The 19003-nt window shown below is 43.3% G+C and overlaps 1 long non-coding RNA gene across 2 annotated transcripts in view; it reads left to right on the forward strand.

Moving 5' to 3' along the window:
* Positions 1–16591, forward strand: part of LOC148147590 (uncharacterized) — a 28256-nt gene extending 11665 nt beyond the window's left edge. For both annotated transcript variants that reach the window (XR_015759687.1, XR_015759686.1), the window contains exon 3: positions 15422–16591. This is a non-coding gene — a long non-coding RNA (uncharacterized LOC148147590). The remainder of the gene's footprint in view (positions 1–15421) is intronic.
* Positions 16592–19003: the final 2412 nt, after the last annotated feature.

Genomic DNA, 19003 nt, shown 5'->3' on the forward strand with positions numbered 1-19003 from the left:
GGAATGCCTCCACCTACAAGTTTCCCCTCCAAGTCACTCACCATCCTGATTTAGAATTAGAATTAGCCTTATTGTCACATGTACTTAAGTACCGGGATATATGGATACAGAGAAAAGTGCACAGTCCCTGCTTCTGGTACCATCTCAGTCACAAAGATACCTAGGTACAAATTCTTTGAAAGATATGGTCACTTCGTCAATGGCGTTGGGTGAAGATGCTGGAATTCCTTCTCGAACGGCACATGGACTGCTGTGGTTCAAGAAGACAGCTCACCACCACCTTCTCAAGAGCAAATAGCCCAAGGCAATAAATGCTGACTCAGCCAAGTCTCACGAGAGAATAAGAAATAAATCCCATTTGATACCACTGTTGATAACCCCTTCCGTAACTTTGCAGTCGATTAGGAATGAATTGATGAGGAAGTAATTGGATGGGTTGAATTTATCCAGCTTTGCGTGAAAAGAAATACCTGGGTGTATTTATAGTGATAACCAGAAAAATGTTGGCTTGGGGCATGCCTAGTTCTGGAGGACACATCTTCAGTTCTGTTCCCAAAATCTTTATCGGGGCTCCTAGCCTTTGCAGTACCCAATATCTTCACCGGGTTAATCTCATAATCAGTTATCTCTCTAATGAGAACGCAGCCCTATGCCCTCAGGGACGAGGGTATTATGTGAAGTGAATCAAATTTGATTTGAATGCTTCAGCCTTGTCTTTTACACTGATGTGCTGGCTCCCCCATTGTGGAGGGTGGGGATGTCTGTGGAGCAAGCCGCCTGAAACCTCCTCAAAGCTTGAGTAACCTTTAGAAGGTCATGGGGCAGGCAAATCAATGACAGGAAGGTTACTGGAGTTTCCATGGTCAATCGCCTTCAAACCTGCTGGAGGAGGGGCTCCGTGATTCAAAAGTGGCAAGAAAAGTTGAGAATGTTATTAAAATAAAAGCCTCTCAATCATTACAGAATGCACTAGCAAGGCTTTCACACACACCTTTCAATCAGCTCAGAGTTTTTCAGCTCGGGAGCTAATCGGTCTAGATTAGATTCAGAAGCACAGCCAGGCGAGCATGTCACTCTGCATGTCCTATGTGTAGGACGGAACATTCCAGGGTCTCTGACGGTCCGAGCACTGTTGGTGGCCAGCTATTTGTATCGCTTCCCATGGTCTTTGCCTGCCTCAGAAACGTCTTCAAGATGCACAGAGGGAGTAGCTGGCAAACCGGACCGAAGGATGAAGAACAGCACCAGGACTATTAGTAAGGTGCTGGCTCTTACATGCCCATGTTTGGGATGGCACAGTGACTCAGTGATTAGCACTGTTACCTTGCAGTGCCAGGGACCCGAGTGCATTTCCTGTCTCAGGTGACTGTCTCTGTGGAGTTTGCACGTTCTCCCCGTGTTTGCATGGGTTTCCTTTGGGTGCTTGGGTTTCCTCTCATCAGGACTTTCCCTTGTTCCTTGGATGCTGCCTGATCTGCTGTGCTTTTCCAGCATCTTAACCCTAACCTCCAGCATCTGAAGTCCTCACTTTCGCTTAGGTGCATTAGTCAGGGGTAAATATAGCATTATAGGGGAGGGAACTGGGATCTGGCTGGGTTACTCTTTTGGAGGGTTAGTGTGGACTTGTTGGGCTGAAGGGCCTGTTTCCACATGTTAGGGAATCTGTGATTCTGGCTGCCATGGACACCCCACAGACCCTTCACACTCTGTCTGTCAGATAATATACCCAGTCCATCCCTTCTGGAAAGCTGTTCAGCATCAACAGCAAGGTAAGGGGAGGGGTGGGGGTTCAGAAACGAGGCAACTTCACCTTCACTCAATGCCCCCTTTCCTCTTGGGGAGTCAGGGTAGTTCCAGCACCCACCACAGGGAGGCAGAGCCATGCTCCATATGCCACAAGCTTCTCAGAACACACCTTGGACACTCAGCCTCACCACCTCCCACCTCTCACTTGCCTGAAGCCAAGGTTGGGTGAGCCTGCAACTGCCCAGGACAGTCTCGGGAGGCCTCAACCAACTAGGCCAAAATGTCCCTGGGGACAAACAGCCAAGACTTCCAGGCAAACAGGGCGAGGTGTAAGCAGGTTCTTTCCACCATAAATGTGGACCCCAGGACTACACTTTGAGGTACTGGGAGAGAAAGGAATAAAATTACCACCTGGGGGCACTTTAGCAAATACATCTTCACTTAAGCTCATTAAGTGTCTGCTCTAGTGCCTTTGTAGCTGGTGAAGTTGAATCCATTTGAAATATGAGCGGCCTCGGCGCACATCCCAAGGGTTAGAAAAGTTGCAATGGCCAAGTATTGGTCATCTCTCACAAACAACTACCTCCTTGACTGTAGATAGCATCAAACATCAGGGACTTCGAACCATTGATGACTGCAGCCAAGGTATGGTGTTGTATTTTAATGTGGGCAACAGGCAATGATCAGGGATTGCATTGGCGCCTGACCTTGGCACAAATCATCCAGACCTACGCCCACCCTGTGAGTGAGAATATGGGTGGTGAGTTCACCAGGCAAGTTTTCATTCTGTCTTTCAGTTTCTCAAGGGAGCGCACTGCCATTGAAGACTGGGAGGTGAACAGTAGGAAGATCTGATCTCCACTCTCCCTCCAGGCCCAGTGGCCTCAAGAGAAGCTGCATGAAGCACTGTCTCCCCTCAGATTAAACACTATCCTGAACATTAGTCAAAGGTTTCAGGACAGTTTAGCAGTTTTGCCTGAAACATTGAGGACAATTGAAATTGCCTCAGAGCAGTGAATGTTGAAGGGAAATTTAAAAGGAGATAGAATCATAGAGCTGTACAGCACCGGAACAAACCCTTCGGTCCAACCGTCCATGCTGACCATAGAGTCATTGAGTCATAGAGCTGTACAGCATGGAAACAGACCCTTCGGTCCAACCCGTCCATGCCGATCAGATATCCCAACCAAATCTAGTCCCACCTGCTAGCACCCGGCCCATATCCCTCCAAACCCTTCCTATTCATATACCCAACCAAATGCCTCTTAAATGTTGCAATCGTACCAGCCTCCACCACTTCCTCTGACAGCGCATTCCATGCACGTACCATCCTCTGTGTGAAAACGCTCCTTAGGTCCCCTTTAAATCTTTCCCCTCTCACCCTAAACTATACCCTCTAGTTCTGGACTCTGTTGCTCTGGGGAAAAGACCTTGGATATTCACCCTACCCGTACCCTTCATGATTTTATGAACTTCTGTAAGGTCATCCCTCATGGTTACAATTTTAGAGTCAGAGAGTTATAGAGATGCGCGACACGGAAACAAACTCTTCGGTCCAACTTGTCCATGGCGACCAGATAGCCTAACCTAATCTTGTCCCATTTGCCAGCACTTGGCCCATATCCTTCTAAACCTTTCCTATTCATATATCCATCCAGATGCCTTTCAAATGTTGTAATTGTACCAGCCTCCACCACTTCCTCTGGCAGCTCATTCCATACACGCACCACCCTCTGTGTGGAAAAGTTGCCCCTTAGGTCTCTTTTATATCTTTCCCCTCTCACCCTAAACCTATGCCCTTTAGTGTTGGTCTCCCCCGACCCCAGAGAAACGACCTTGTCTATTTATCCTATTCATGCGCCTCATGATTTTGTAAACCCCTATAAGGCCATCCCTCATAGTTACAATTATAAAGTGTTTGGACAGACTGAATAAAAGGAAGCTGTTTCCAGTGGCAGAAGGTTTGATCACTAAATGAGAGAGATCTAAGATTATTAGAAAAGAACCAAAGTGAAGTGAAATGTTATCATGGTGAGGGTTGTTATGACTAGTTTGGAAAGAATCAGATTCAAGAACAGCTTTTAAAAAATTAATGAGCTGAGAACTTTAAGAGAATGTAGCAGGACAATGGGGAAAGAACACAGCAAGAGACTAATTGGATAGTTGGCTCACTGATACAGATCCAAATGGATCAAATAGCCTGCTACTCATAGAGTCATGGAGGGGTTGTACAGCACAGAAACAGATCCTTTGGTACAATTTGTCCATGCCAACCAGATATCCCAAATCAATCACTCTGTAATTCTCAGGCAGATGTTGTAAGACTTTGAGCAGACCTTGTGTTCCCATTCATCCCTTGTCCAATCAAGTCAACACACGCTGACATTTTCTGAATTTAATAAATAAAATTAATGCATTGTCATGACGATGCTTTATGAAGGTAAAGTGCCTTGCGCATCAGCATTGCAACTCACTTGCATCTGTACTGGTGTAAAAGATTAGAACTCATCAAAGTTCATCACTTACACAGTACCTCTACTTGTGAGAGCACTATACCATCATAGTACATTTAACTATGGTGCAGAATTTAGAGTCACCCCATGTAATATGCAGGAAATGAAACGTTGAGTTAAAGCTGCTCAGAATGCTCAATTCTCAGTTATTGCTGCTCACTAAAACTGACATAAAATATTATTTATGGATATGAATAAAACATAGTTTTCAGAGTTCGTTCTCAAGATTTCCATAGTTGGTTCTAAACCTCATAGAAAAGCAGTGGAATTGGAGATGGAGTGAAGATGAAAAGAAAACAATGAATGCTGAAATATAAAGGAACAGCCCAATTGTTAGGTTAGTAATCCTGATAAAATGAAAGTAAAATTAGAGTGACAGTCTTTGTAAAGAAATCCATAACTTTCACATAGCAACTGATCTATGTTGATTCTTGGTCGAACAAGAGCATCAAGCAGAGTGCATGCCCTTTCCTAAAGATAGAGATCATCCATTTGCTATTCTTGAACTGAAACATCAATGGGGTTGAGTTTGAGGTTGAGGTTAAGGTTGAGAAATAACTCAGGCAAAAGCACGAATGCTGAAAATCTGAACTATGTACGATAAATGTTGAAAACACCCAGCAGGCCATAGGGAACAAGAAACAAGAGTAGGACTAGACCTCTTGGGAAATTGAGCCCACTCTGCCATTCAATATGATACATTCATAGGCTGTAAAGTCTACATGATGTCTGAAACATTGACCACAACTGAAATTGTCCTCAGAGCAGAGAAGGTTAAGGGACATTTAAAAAGAGATGGGGTTATAGAGTCATAGAGTTGTATAGCACTGAAACACACCCTTCGGTACAACTTGTCCATGCCGAACAGATATCCCAAATTAATCTAGTCCCATATGCTAGCACTTGGCCCATATCCCTCTAAACCCTTCCTATTCATATACCTATCCACTTGCATTTTAAATGTTGGGATTGTACCAGCCTCCACCACTTGCTTTGACAGCTCATTTCATGCACGCACCACCCTCTGCTTGAAAACTTTGCCCTTCGGTCCCTTTTAAATCTTTCCCCTGAAACTTATTCCCTCTAGTTTTGGACTCCCCTCCCAAAACTGATCTTGGGAGATCTTGGACTTCAGCTCCACTTTTCCAACCATGCTCTGTATCTCTTTTTGCCCGACAATTTATTAATCTGATTGTCCCATTTTAAATGAAGGAGTATCCACAACTCTTGGGTAGAGAATTCTAGAGACTCACAGTCTCATCTCAGTCCTAACACTTAATGTCTGTGACCTCTCACCTCTTGAAACATTAACTCTGTTTCTCTCACAGATCTACTGAGTACTTGCAACATTTTCTATTTTTATTAAGGAAAACCTTACCTGTGCATGATATTTGTTGTGAACATTGTTTCACACCAGGAACAGGGGGAAATGTCAAAGAAGAGTAAGATGAAAGAATTTTAAAAAGCACAAACTCTGAACATAATGTCTGAGATGATTTCTGGCATCTCCTTCATTTTCTCTTAATTTCTTTCTTTTAACTGTCATGTTTTGACATATGAATTCATATCAATTTTCAGAGTAATTTAGAAACAGGCAAGTATTGATGTCTTTCCATTCTGAACCAGTCCACACATTTCAGGACGTTATAATGGTCAGAACTGATTCAAAGATCATTGATTTGTGTGCTTATGCAGTGTACTTAAAATGAAGCTTATTTTCTGGATCAAGTCCCAAACTGTAGAATAGGATTTATCTACCTAAAATTAATCGGTTATTTTTGGGAACCATTTTGCACACAATGAACTCAGAATGTTTTGTTTTCTATATTTATCTTCAAATGCTCTCCTCACAATGGGAACAATTGAAATGCATCTTTATTCTGTTCCAACAATATCCTTCCACACAGTGTGAAGTCTGACACGTTTTGCTTAACCTAACAGCATTATGATTCATCACAGCCTATACTAATAATTGCACTTTTGACAAATTAACTGCTAATTCACTCAATGAGATTTTGCTGGAAGTGAATCCTTGTTTTCCTGGAGTAAGTGAGAAGGAAAGTTATTCTGATGTGTCCATTTCTGAGGTTTTGAGTAGGCCACAGCATCAAATGGAAGCTATTTTATTTCTCAGTCAAAAGCTTGTGAATCCACATTGTAGTGATATGATGTAGAGTGGCTCAGTGGTTAGCACTACTGGCTCATAGTACCAGGGACCCAGGTTCAGGTCTAGCCTCAGGTGACTGTCTGTGTGGAGCTTGTATATTCTCCCTGGACAACCTATAGTATGTGGGTGGGATGCTCTTTGGAGGGTTGGTATAGACTTGATGGGCTGATGACCTGCTTCCACGCTATAGGGGTTCTATGACTTGACCTCCTTCTTTATAATACTGCTTATTTTGATGCAACAAAAACATTTAATTATTTTCCTCAACCTTCAATTAAAATGTAATTCTAGTCCAAAATTAAGGAACCATTCCAAGGTTTATTCATGCTAAAGAAAGAAATTACTTATTAATTCCAAGAGAAATAGCAAAACATTGCATCAAAAACACAGGGTTTAAAAAGGGGAGAGTGTCTTGTTCAAAAAGAATATCAAGAATGGGTACTTTAGAAAATCCTTACAATTGTCAAGGTGTTTGATATTAACCTGAGACCACAGTTGATTAATTAGTGCATCCTCAACAGTGGCAAGCTTTCCAAATGACTTTATATTACAAATGAATGGATGTTTCTCAAATTTGCTTTGTCATCAGGAGCTGTTTTTCAAGAGGTTAAGAGAAACATAGAGATAGACAGAGAGAGAGAGAGAGAGTGAGAGAGAGAAAGAGAGAGAGAGAGAGGAAGAGAGAAAGGCTTCTAGTTCTGTTGTTACAAATCCATACTCTTCTACACTGCTTCAAAAGCTGTTGCCTGAAATATCATTTCTTTGTGTATTTTTGTGTCTGGCTTCATTGTTTTTCCCAAGCAGGAAAATCTACAGCCAACTTTCATCCCAAATGCAAAATGTTCAGAAAAGTTTAAATCAGATGGGGGATACAGAACAGATTGGCTGCTTTCAGTCATTTTAAAGACATGCTAATTTCAGTTCATGCAGGATTTCACAAACTGGGGTTTAACTTTGTCAGGTGACCACTACAGCTATCTTCAATCCATGTTTCCCCTTCATTGCAAACTATTTTACTCCATCAAAAATGGTTCAGGTGTTAAAATCAGATGGTGAAAGTCAAAAGTTAATGCTCCATTCTTACACTAACTTAACAACTTGAGGGACTTCAGGGAATTGTGGACATCATTTAATTTGACATTCTAGTGCAGCACTGAGGCAGTGAACACAAATGATTCCATAGCGCTTTGTTGGAGAAAAGCTCACCCTCCTATTTATCTCTCAGCCTCCCCCCACACTCCCCCCACCCACCCTGAACCTGCCACATTCCGATAAAGGGCTTATGACCAAAACGTCAACTCTCCTGCTTCTCGGATGCTGCCTGACCCACTGTGCTTTTCTAGCATCACACTTTTCAACTCTAATCTCCAGAATCTGAGTCCTCACTTTCTCCTAGTTTTCCCCAGTGCCCTAGCCAAAATTCATTTCTGTGCAAACAATAGTAGAACAGATGAAATGGACATCACAAGTTTGCAGGAGCTTTCTGGCTGCCATCCTTCCCATATTACAACAATAACAGTATTTACAAAAGCAGTATAAAGCACTGTGACGATTCTGAGGTTGTGAATGGTGCGATGTAAGTGCAAGACCTTGTGAAAACTGAGGAAAAGAATATTTGCAACTGAAGAGCACAGGCTGGAGTAGTCCCACATTTCCTCATGGCATGAATGTAAATAAGCAATATAGAGCAGTACTTCCCAAACTTCTTCCCACTGTGCCCCATTTCGAGGCTTGAAAATTGCTATGACTCCTCAGTGAGAACAGGGGAGAGTGGGTGACTGGCTGAGTGTGTAGGTGCCTGTTAGGGTTGGAGTACAGCTATTATAACTTGCTTGGACCTCCCCATTAGGGGTCACATATCCAAAATTTCAGTTCACTTGGCATCTTGATTCCCACTTTGGGATCCCTAAATGCAGAGCTGAGACAGAGTCATTGTGTCTTGCTGATGCAGTTATAAGTCATAGAGGTGTACAGCACGGAAACAGACCCTTCGGTGCAACCCATCCATGCCGACCAGATATCCTAAGTTAATCCAGCATTTGACCCAGCAGTACTCAGTACTGCCAGGACATCAGGATTCCTCGCACTCATGCCATCTTTAAATATCTCTTTAATCCCTTTCCCACATACCCATCCAAATGACTTTTAAATGTTGTAATTGTACCAGCTTCCACCACTTTCTTTGGCAGTTCATTCCATACACGCACCACCCTCTGCATGAAAAAGTTGCCCCTTAGGTCCCTTTTATATTTTTCCCCTCTCACCCTTAACCTATGCCCTCTAGTTTTGAACTCCCCTGCCCTGGAAGAATTAGGCTATTTACCATATCCATGCCCTTCATACACCTCTATAAGGTCACCTCTCAGCCTTCGACACTCCAGGGAAAACAGCACCAGCCTATTCAGCCTCTCCCTATAGCTCGAACCCTCAAAACCTGGCAACATCCTTGTGAATCTTTTCTGTGCCCTTTCAAGTTTCACAACATCTTTCCAAAAGCAAGGAGACCAGAAATGCATGCCGTGTTCTAATAGTGGCCCCATCAATGTCCTGTACAGCCACAACATAATCTTCCAACGCCTATGCTCAATGCACTGACCAATAAAGTTCGAATGAAAAGAAGCTAAGAGTGGCGTGAGGAGAACCTGGCTGAGGTGTTTCAGAATGGGGAAAGGCAAGGAGTGGTAGAGGTAGGTAAGTCATCACAAGTTAGAAATTCAGCTTGTCTGCAGGTTGATAAACTCACTGCCCATCAAATTAGTTACCAGTCTGTTAACCCCAAATTTGTCATCGCACAGGAACATAGGGCTAAATCCAGCCCAAAGATTGGCCAACTGGTGCTTTTATGTTCCAAGGATGGTCTCACTCTGCAAGCTGTTGGCCATAGTTTGCCTCATTAATAGCCTACCACACCTCCTATGGGATCCCACTTGTCCAATGCTAGCCTGAATCTCCAACTTGCCCTGGGCACAAGTACTCAGCACTGCCAGGACATCAGGATTCCTCGCACTCATGCCATCTTTAAAAAAAACCTTGTCAGTCCAGAGCTGCCCTGCACAGTTATCCTGGGCATGACAGACAGGGCAAGTTGGCACCCAGCCTTGCAGACAGGATACTGGAGGTGGTGCCGAGGCAGAGAGCTCTCTTCCGCCAGGGACTGGCAGCAGACGTCACGACACCAGACCACAGGCGGCATTGTCCAGGCCACTGTCTGGGTCAATTCGGGATCAACCATCCAGAAGAATTCCCATCAGTTCAAGTGGGTCATGATTTTCTCTGCTCCATTATTTCCTTTCTGCTACCTCACACTCACTCTATATCTCTTGCTGCTCCAACCAAGTTTCACGCTGTACCACTCTCACTATTGCATGCAACATCTTGCCTCTCTCTCTCTTACCGCACCCCCCCCCCCCAACAGTAGCCCTGCATGCCCACTAATCTTCCTACTCACTCCTTCACTGTACCTCAGCACTTCTCCCTCACCTACTACCATCTGTGCCACCCACTTTCATCACACATAATCCCTCCCTTTCAATGCTGGAGTAAATGGCCCATAACTGTTCAAGACAGAGATCAGTAAATATTTACATATTAAAAGACCATAAAGATGTAGGAACTGAATTAGGCTGTTCAGTCCACCTAGCCTGGTTCACTATTCGATCATAGCTAAGAGCCATCCATGTCTGCAAGGGACCACCAATCTTAATGAGCTTTATTTCTATTCTTACAGAAGTGAAAATATGTTCCATGTCTACTGTCTAAATCTTTCATAATTTTTATGCCTTCCATTAGGGAATCCATTAGCCTTCACTTCTGTAGATAAATGAAACCCAGCCTGTTTATTCTTTCCTGCTGGACAAAAATTGCACAGTTCTGGTATTATTCCTGTCAGTCATTTTGCATTCTTTCCCAATACCTCTCTATGTATTTTATCGTGTGGAGATTAGAACTGTATAAGTGCACCAAGTGTGATTTAACCGAGGTTTCTTCTCAGATCCAATTGATTGGTTTGCTTCCACCGTAGCCTTATTGATCTGTTCATTATTTTGAGTGATATCTTGCATTTGCATTCCCAGATCACTTTGTTCCTCCATCCCATTTAAAGTCAATTTTCTTTTGTGTACTCTGTGACTTAATTATTTTTAAAACAAAATGTAATTCAACATGCTTATCTATGCTGAAATATTTTGTCAATTTTATGTCTATTCTCAAAGTCTCCTAGTAATGACTCTTCATCTACCTCACCACACCTTCCTTCAATTTAATATAAATTAGTATAAACTAATTAAATAAGTAGAGATGGCTGGACAGGTGATGTACTGTAGCTGTATGATGTGAGAGCTGGCTGATCCCATTGTGAATGGCAGTGACCACATCTGCAGCAAGTGTTGGTTGCTGGAAGAACTCTGGATCAGAATTGATGATCTGGAATCTGAGCTTCAAACACTGCGGCACATCCAGGAGGGGGTGAGTTACCTGGACGCTTTGTTTCAGAAGACAGTCATACCCGGTAGATTGAGTAATTCAAATTCAGTTCGTGATCAGAAACAACAGGGTGTGACTGTAAGTGAGGCAGGTTGGGGGATTCTGAGTTCATGAGTGGAGGAGCCTCAGCCCTTGACCTTATCCAACGGGTATGAGATTTTTGCTCCCTGTACGGATGAGGAAAAGGGCTGAGGACAGGATGAGCCATCTGACCACGGCACCTTGGTGCAGAAGGCCATTCAAGAGGGGGGAGCAAAAAGACAAGTAGTTGTTATAGGGGATTCTATAATTAGGGGGACAGATAGTATCCTTTGTGAGCCGGATCAGGAGTCCCACATGGTGTGTTGCCTGCCCGGTGCCAGGGTGCAGGACATCTCCGACCAGCTTGAAAGGATATTGGAGTGGGAGGGAGAGGGTTCAGTTGTTGTGGTCCATGTTGGCACTAACAACATAGGCAAGGCTAGGAAGGAGGACCTGTTTGGGGATTATCAACCACTAGGAGGGAAATTGAAGAACAGGTCCTCGAGGGTCATAATCTCTGGATTACTGCCCGAGCCACATGCTAATTGGCATAGGGATAAGAAAATTAGGGAAGTAAACATGTGGCTAAGAGATTGGTGTGGTAAAGAGGGATTCCATTTCATGAGACATTGGCATCAGTTTTGGAATCAGTGAGATCTGAACCGATGGGACGGTCTCAACCTGAACCAATCTGGAAACAGTGTTCTGGCGAAAATTAGTGGGCGGCACGGTGGCACAATGGTTAGCACTGCTGCCTCACAGTGCCAGAGACCCGGGTTCAGTTCCCGCCTCAGGTGACTGACTGTGTGGAGTTTGCACATTCTCCCCGTGTCTGCGTGGGTTTCCTCCGGGTGCTCCGGTTTCCTCCCACAGTCCAAAGATGTGCAGGTCAGGTGAATTGGCCATGCTAAATTGTCCGTAGTGTTATGTAAGGGGTAAATGTCGGGGTATGGGTGGGTTGCGCTTCGGCGGGTCGGTGTGGACTTGTTGGACCGAAGGGCCTGTTTCCACACTGTAATGTAATGTAATGTAAAAATGAAAAGGATAAATAGGGCGGTCACCAGCACCTTAAACTTGTGAGTCGGTGGAAGGGAAAGGGAAAGTGAGAGGGACTATGGAGTCCAGTAGAAAGATAAGCAGCAGGTTAGCATATGTGCAGGGTTTAAGTTCAAGGCAGACTAGGAATGAAGGAAATAGGAAGAATAACTTAGATGGGGTGATGGAAATCATGAGGATAATAAAATTAGCATTAAGGTGCTTTACTGAATGCTCGTAGTATTTGTAACAAAGTAGATTGAATTAACAGCACAAATCATCATGAATGAATATGATGTGGTAGGCATCACAGAGACATGGTTGCAGAGGGTTCAGGACTGGCAGTTAAATATCCAAGGATTTACAAATTATCGGAAAGACAGGGAGGTGGGCAGAGGGGGTGGGGTTGCCTTGTTAGTTAAGAATGAAATTAAATCTATGGCACCGAATGACATAGGGTCGGATGATGTGGAGTCTGTGTGGGTGGAATTGAGGAACCACAAAGGCAAAAAAACCATAATGGAAGTTATGTACAGACCTCCCAGCAGTGGTCAGGACTAGAGGTGCAAGATGTACCAGGAAATAGATAGGGCATGTCAGAAAGGCAAGGTCACAGTGATTATGGGGGATTTCAATATGCAAATGGACTGGGTGAATAATGTTGCCGCTGGATCCAAAGAAAGGGAATTCATGGAATGCTTACAAGATGGCTTTTTGGAACAGCTTGTGATGGAGCCCACAAGGGAGCAGGCTATTCTGGACTTAGTGCTATGTAATGAGCCAGACTTTATAAAAGATTTTAAAGTAAGGGAACACTTAGGAGGCAGCAATTATAACATGGTAGAATTCAGTCTGCAGTTTGAAAGAGAGAAAGCAAAATTGGATATAATGTTGTTACAGTTAAATAAAGGTAATTACAGGGGCATGAGAGAGGAACTGACGAAAATCGACTGGAAGCAGAGGCAAGTGGGCAACAATGGCAGGAGTTTCTGGGTGTAATTGAGGACACAGTACAGAGGTTCATCCAAAATAATGATTATCCAGTGGGGTAGGGGGAGGTGGGGAGCGATTAGACAGCCATGGCTGACAGAGGAAGTCAGGAAATGGATCATAGAAAAAGAGACAGCCTATAAAGTGGCCAAGAGCACTGTGAAATCCGAAGATTGGGAAGACTACAAAAACAAACAGAGGATAACAAAGGGAGAAATAAGGAAGGAGAGGATCAAATGTGAAGGTAGGCTAGCCAGTAATATTAGAAATGATAGGAAAAGATTCTTTCAATACATAAGAAACAAACGAGAGGCAAAAGTAGAAATTGTGCCGCTCCAAACTGATGCAGGCAAAGCTAATGATGGGAGATAAGGAAATAGCTGAAGAACTTAATAAGTACTTTGTGTCAGTCTTCACAGTGGAAGACAGGAGTAATATCCCAACAATTAAGGAGAGTCAAGGGGCAGTGTTGAGTATAGTAGCCATTACAAAAGAAAAAGTGCTAGAAACACTAAAAGGGCTAAAAATTGATAAATCTTCTGGTCCCGATGGGCTACATCCCAGAGTTCTGAGGGAGGTGGCTGAAGAAATAGCAGAAGTGTTGGTTGTAATCTTTCAAAAATCACTAGAGTCAGGGAAAGTACCAGATGATTGGAAAATTGCTGTTGTAATCCCCTTCTTCAAGAAAGGATCAAGACAAAAGATGGAAAATTATAGGCCGATTAGCCTAACCTCAGTTGCAGGTAAAATTCTCGAATCCATCGTTTAGGATCAGATTTCTAAATTCTTGGAAGTGCATAGTCAGATTAGAACAAGTTAATATAGATTTAGTAAGGGGAGGTCGTACCTGACAAACCTGTTATAATTCTTTGAAGATGTAACAAGTAGGTTAGACCAGGGAAACCTGGTGGATATTATCTACCTAGACTTCCAAAAGGCCTTTGATAAGGTGCCTCACGGGAGGCTGCTGAGTAAGGTGAGGGCCCATGGTGTTTGAGGTGAGCTACTGGCATAGATTGAGGATTGGCTGTCTGACAGAAGGCAGAGAGTTGGAATAAAATGTTCTTGTTTGGAATGGTAGCTGGTGACAAGTGGTGTCCCGCAGGGCTCAGTGTTGGAGCCACAGCTGTTCACTTTATATATTCATGATCTGGATGAAGGGACTTGGGGCATTCTGGTGAAGTTCACCGATGATATGAAGTTAGGTTGACAGGCAGGTAGTACTGACAAGGTGGGGAGGCTGCTGAAAGATTTAGACAGTTTAGGAGAATGGTCCAAGAAATGGCTGATGAAATTCAATGTGAGCAAATGCAAGGTCTTGCACTTTGGAAAAAAGAATAGAGGCATGGAGTATTTTCTAAACAGTGAGAAAAGTCATGAAGCCAAAGTACAAAGGGACCTGGGAGTGCTACTCCAGGATTCTCTATAGGTAAACATGCAGGTTGAGTCCGTGGTTAAAAAAGCAAATGTAATGTTGCCATTTATCTCAAGAGGGTTGGAATGTAAAAGCAGCGATGTGCTACTGAGACTTTATAAAGCTCTGGTTAGGCCCCATTTAGAATACTGTGTCCAGTTTTGGGCCCCACACCTCAGGAAGGACATACTGGCACTGGAGCGTGTCCAGCGGAGATTCACACGGATGATCCCGGGAATGGTAGGCCTAACATATGATGAACGGCTGAGGATCCTGGAATTGTATTCATTAGAGTTCAGAAGGCTGAGGGAAGGTCTAAGAGAAACTTACAAGATAATGCATGGCTTAGAAAGAGTGGACGCTGGGAGTTTGTTTCCGTCAGGTGAGGATACTAGGACCTGTGGGCACAGCCTTAGAATTAGAGGGGGGGGTCAATTTAGAATGGAAATGAGGAGACATTTCTTCAGCCAGAGAGTGATGGGCCTGTGGAATTCATTGCCACGGAGTGCAATGGAGGCTGGGATGTTAAATGTCTTCAAGGCAGAGATTGACAAATTCCTAATCTCGCAGGGAATTAAGGGTACGGGAGAGTGCGGGTACGTAGCATTGAAATGCCCATCAGCCATGATTGAATGGCGGAGTGGGCTCAATGGGCTGAATGGCCTTACTTCCACTCCTATGTCTTCTGGTCTTATGGTCTTAATTTGCCATCATTTGCAAATTTAGAAATCGTGCTTTTGATTCCAATGTTCAGATGACTAATTTGAATATTAATCAATAGTGGTGTTAGTACTGATGCTTGTGGGACCCAATATTGCACCTGCTGAATGGTAACTCCTTACACTATTCTCTGCTTTCTGCCTTGCAGCCATCTTGCTCTCCATTTTGCTAGTTGCCCCTTGACTCCACATGCATTATCCATCAGTTTGTTTTGTGGTTTCTTATCAAATGCCTTATAGAAAAGTAATTTTATTCATAAGTGCAATATATTATAATTGTATATACTTTTGTATCTTTTTTTTTTCTTTTTCTTTCTCTCTCTTTTTCTCTAAGAATTTAAAGTGTTTTAAAAAAAAACTTACCTGGAGCAGCTGAGGGCCGGAGCGAAGTGGGCTGGGGTCATGGAGCAGAGTGGGGACAGATGTTAGTCTGGGTCTGATGCAGACAGTCAGCGGCTTGCAAGCCCGGTCAGACCACGTGTGCAAGCCTCCTATGCTGTAATATTTATCTATAATCTGTTTACCTGACTGTAATGCTTATCCTTTTCAAAACCAAAAGAATTGTGGAAGCTGTAAATCAGAAACAAAAACAGAAACTGCTGGAAAAGCTCAGCAGGTCTGGCATCACATTTGGAGAGAAATCAGAGTTAACGTTTCGGGTCAAGTGACCCTTCCTCACAACTTATACTTTGAACTTTATTTCTTATTTTCTAACTTATACTGTGAATCACTGCAAAGTAATGCAACTTTTAAATTCTTTAGTTTTGCATTTTGTATGTAAGATTTCTGCCTAAAATGACACTGTGAGGGGCAACATTGTAAACTTTTCACTGTATCCTGTACTTGAATACACATGGAGAAAGTGAGGACTGCAGATGCTAGAGATCAGAGCTGAAAATGTGTTGCTGGAAAAGCGCAGCAGGTCATGACAAGAAACCTAATGCTAATTCTAACTCCTACAATATCTTTATTTACTCACTCTCCAAAACTTTCAACATATTTGCTTAAGTAAGTCTTTTCCTTTATAAATCCATTTTGATTTTATGAGTATAATTCTTCGGAGAAAGTAAGGACTGCAGATACTGGAGAGTCGAGACTGTGTTGCTGGAAAAGCATAGCAGGTCAGGCAGCATCCGAGGAGCAGGAGAATCGCGTTTCGGGCATAAGCCCCCACCTGTTCCTCCGTCACATCTGTTTGTCGGAATAGTCCATCTTCCGCAGTTACATCAGCACCAACCCCCACCTGTTCCTCAGTTACATCTCCTCCAAACCAAAGGGCACCCGCATGGGACCCAGCTATGCCTGTCTGTTTGTCGGATACGTGGAACAGTCCATCTTCTGCAGTTACACCGGCACCACCCCTCCCCCCATCACCTGTTCCTCCGTTACATCAGCCTGACCTGCTGTCCTTTCCCAGCAACACACTCTCGACTCTGACCACCAGCATCTGCCGTCCTCACTTTCGCCTTGCAGATACTGGAGAGTCCAAGTCAAAAAATGTGGCACTGGAAAAACACAGCGGGTCAGGCAACATCCAAGGAGCAGGAGAATCGATGATTCATGACGAAGGGCTTATGCCCGAAACGTCGACTCTCCTGCTTCTCTGATGCTGCCTGACCAGCTGTGCTTTTCTAGAGCCATATTTTTCAATTCTGAGTACAATTCTTAGTTCTTTGATATTTTTCTATTTTCTCCTGTGATAGTGGAATGATTACTTCCAACTCCCACCATTAAGCTGGGTGTCTATATTTCTCACAAAATCATATTTTTCTTTATAAGTATAGATAGAATATGAACTATTCACTTGTGCCCTCTGGCTCAACACTTTTGAATGAATTATTAAATGCGTCACTTGGGTGTGCAGATCTGAATACTGCTGAAGAAAAGAGACAAGCTGTCATATCTTTTCATTCTTTGACTGATCAGGACAGACACAAGAATATCAAATTTCCAAGGGACCAGCAACTTATGCTGTATGAATAAAAGGTGCTGATTTGTTGGCAAGTCGATTTTCATTGGATATTATGGAGAATGTACCACAGAACTGTTGTGCCCAGGCATTGTATCTATTTTTCAATTAAATGGAAGCGTAGGATGAGGAGTTCCCTTGGTCCATTCTCCATGGGAACAACTTGAACAATCAAAGTCAACTTGCCAACCAGCCAATATCTTTTTCCTTTAATAGGAAGACGTTGGCCTAGTGGCATTATCACTGGACTGTTAATCCAGAGATTCAGGTAATGGTCAGGAAACACAGGTTTGAATTCTGCCAAGGCAAATGGTGGAATTTAAGTTCAATTAAAAATACGGAATAAAGAGTCTGAATATGACTATGAGTCAATTATTGGGCTGGGGGCGGGGTGGGGGGGGGAGGGGAGAAACACTCATCTGGTTCATTAATGTCCTTTAGGGAAGGAAACTGCCATCCTTAACTGGTCTGGGCCTAAATGTGACTCCAGACCCATAGAAATATGGTTGACTCTTAGCTGCCCCTTTGGGAAATTAGGGATGGGCAAGAAATGCTGCCCAGCCAGTGACACTCTCATTCCCATGAAAGAATAAAACAAAAGGTATAAATTGTTGTTCCCTTTGAAATCAGGCATTCTTGCATCTGACCTTTTTTTTAAGCATGTTAAATGTTAGTATTTCCTCTTCTTTCTCTTCCCTAGATATTATAAAAATGCATAGTTGCAGTCTTCCCAGGCTGGGAATTTCATTCCATTTGAGTTTGATTGGTTTATTTAATATCAGTTTTCTTCTTTTATTTTATTTTAATTTTATTTTGAAGGCAGTCATAAAATTCATAATCTCATTTTCCAATGTCATGCTGAGTTGATCAGTCTGAAGCAATGTAATTATTTAATATTTCTGCCATTTCACTGTTCCTTCCTGTGAGCTGATCCTGACTGCTTCTTCATGACCTTATTTCAATTTTGACACTTTTTTTTGGCTGAGTGTCTGTCGAATATTTTGCTCCTGTATAATTTGAAGAAAATCCAGCAGTGGAAAGCTTTAGTTCTAAGTAATCTGCTTCTTCCTCAAAATGTACCACATCTCATATTTCAAATTATTCATCAACTGAATCCCAAAAGGCTATTTTCTGAGAGAAATTCTATTAAATTTGCATTTGGATTAATCAATATTAATTGCTGCTATCATTTCCCTAGGCAAACAGTTCCATAGGCTGATTACTCTCTTCCAGTAATTAGTTTTGAATTTACCTCCATTCCAATGCAGGCAATGACCTTTGGATAAACATTTCTGGACAAGGTGAAATGGTTCACTGTGATCTATGTTACTTGGCCTCTTTAGAAACCTAAAGTCAGCAATTACATTTCCTATTAACCCTCTCTGTGAGTGAGAACATGCTTAATCTACATTAAGTGTCTGTTGGCCAAAGCAGCTATTGATGAAGGGATCCAGCATCACCTCCAGTGTGCTAGAGTAGCGTTTGGCAACTTGAGGAAAAGGGTGTACAGTAACAACAACATCAGATCTGACACCAACCTTGTGGTACATAGAGCTGTGTTCCCACCCTCCTATATGGATCTGAGGCATGGACTGTCTACAGCAGACACCTCAAGGTACTGGAGCAGTCCCACCAACGCTGCCTGAGCAAGATTCCGTGAATCCACTAGGAAGACAGACACACCAACACCAACGTCCTCGATCAAGCCAACATCCCCAGCATCGAGGCACTGACTCCCCTCTTGATCGGCTGCGATGGGCTGGGCATGTCGTCCCCATGACCGACACGAGGCTCCCCAAGCAGATGCTCTACTCCTGGCTCCAAAATGGCAGGCGAGCCCCAGGTGGGACAGAGGAAGTGCCTCAGTAATACCCAAAAGGCCTCACTGGTGGAGTGCAGCATTCCCACAGGCACCTGGGAATCATCAGCCCGAGACAGTCCACAGTG

Source organism: Chiloscyllium plagiosum, unplaced genomic scaffold, assembly GCF_037043375.1.
Source record: "Chiloscyllium plagiosum isolate Xiang-an unplaced genomic scaffold, Cpla_swu_hap1 HiC_scaffold_16, whole genome shotgun sequence".
Taxonomy (NCBI): domain Eukaryota; kingdom Metazoa; phylum Chordata; class Chondrichthyes; order Orectolobiformes; family Hemiscylliidae; genus Chiloscyllium; species Chiloscyllium plagiosum.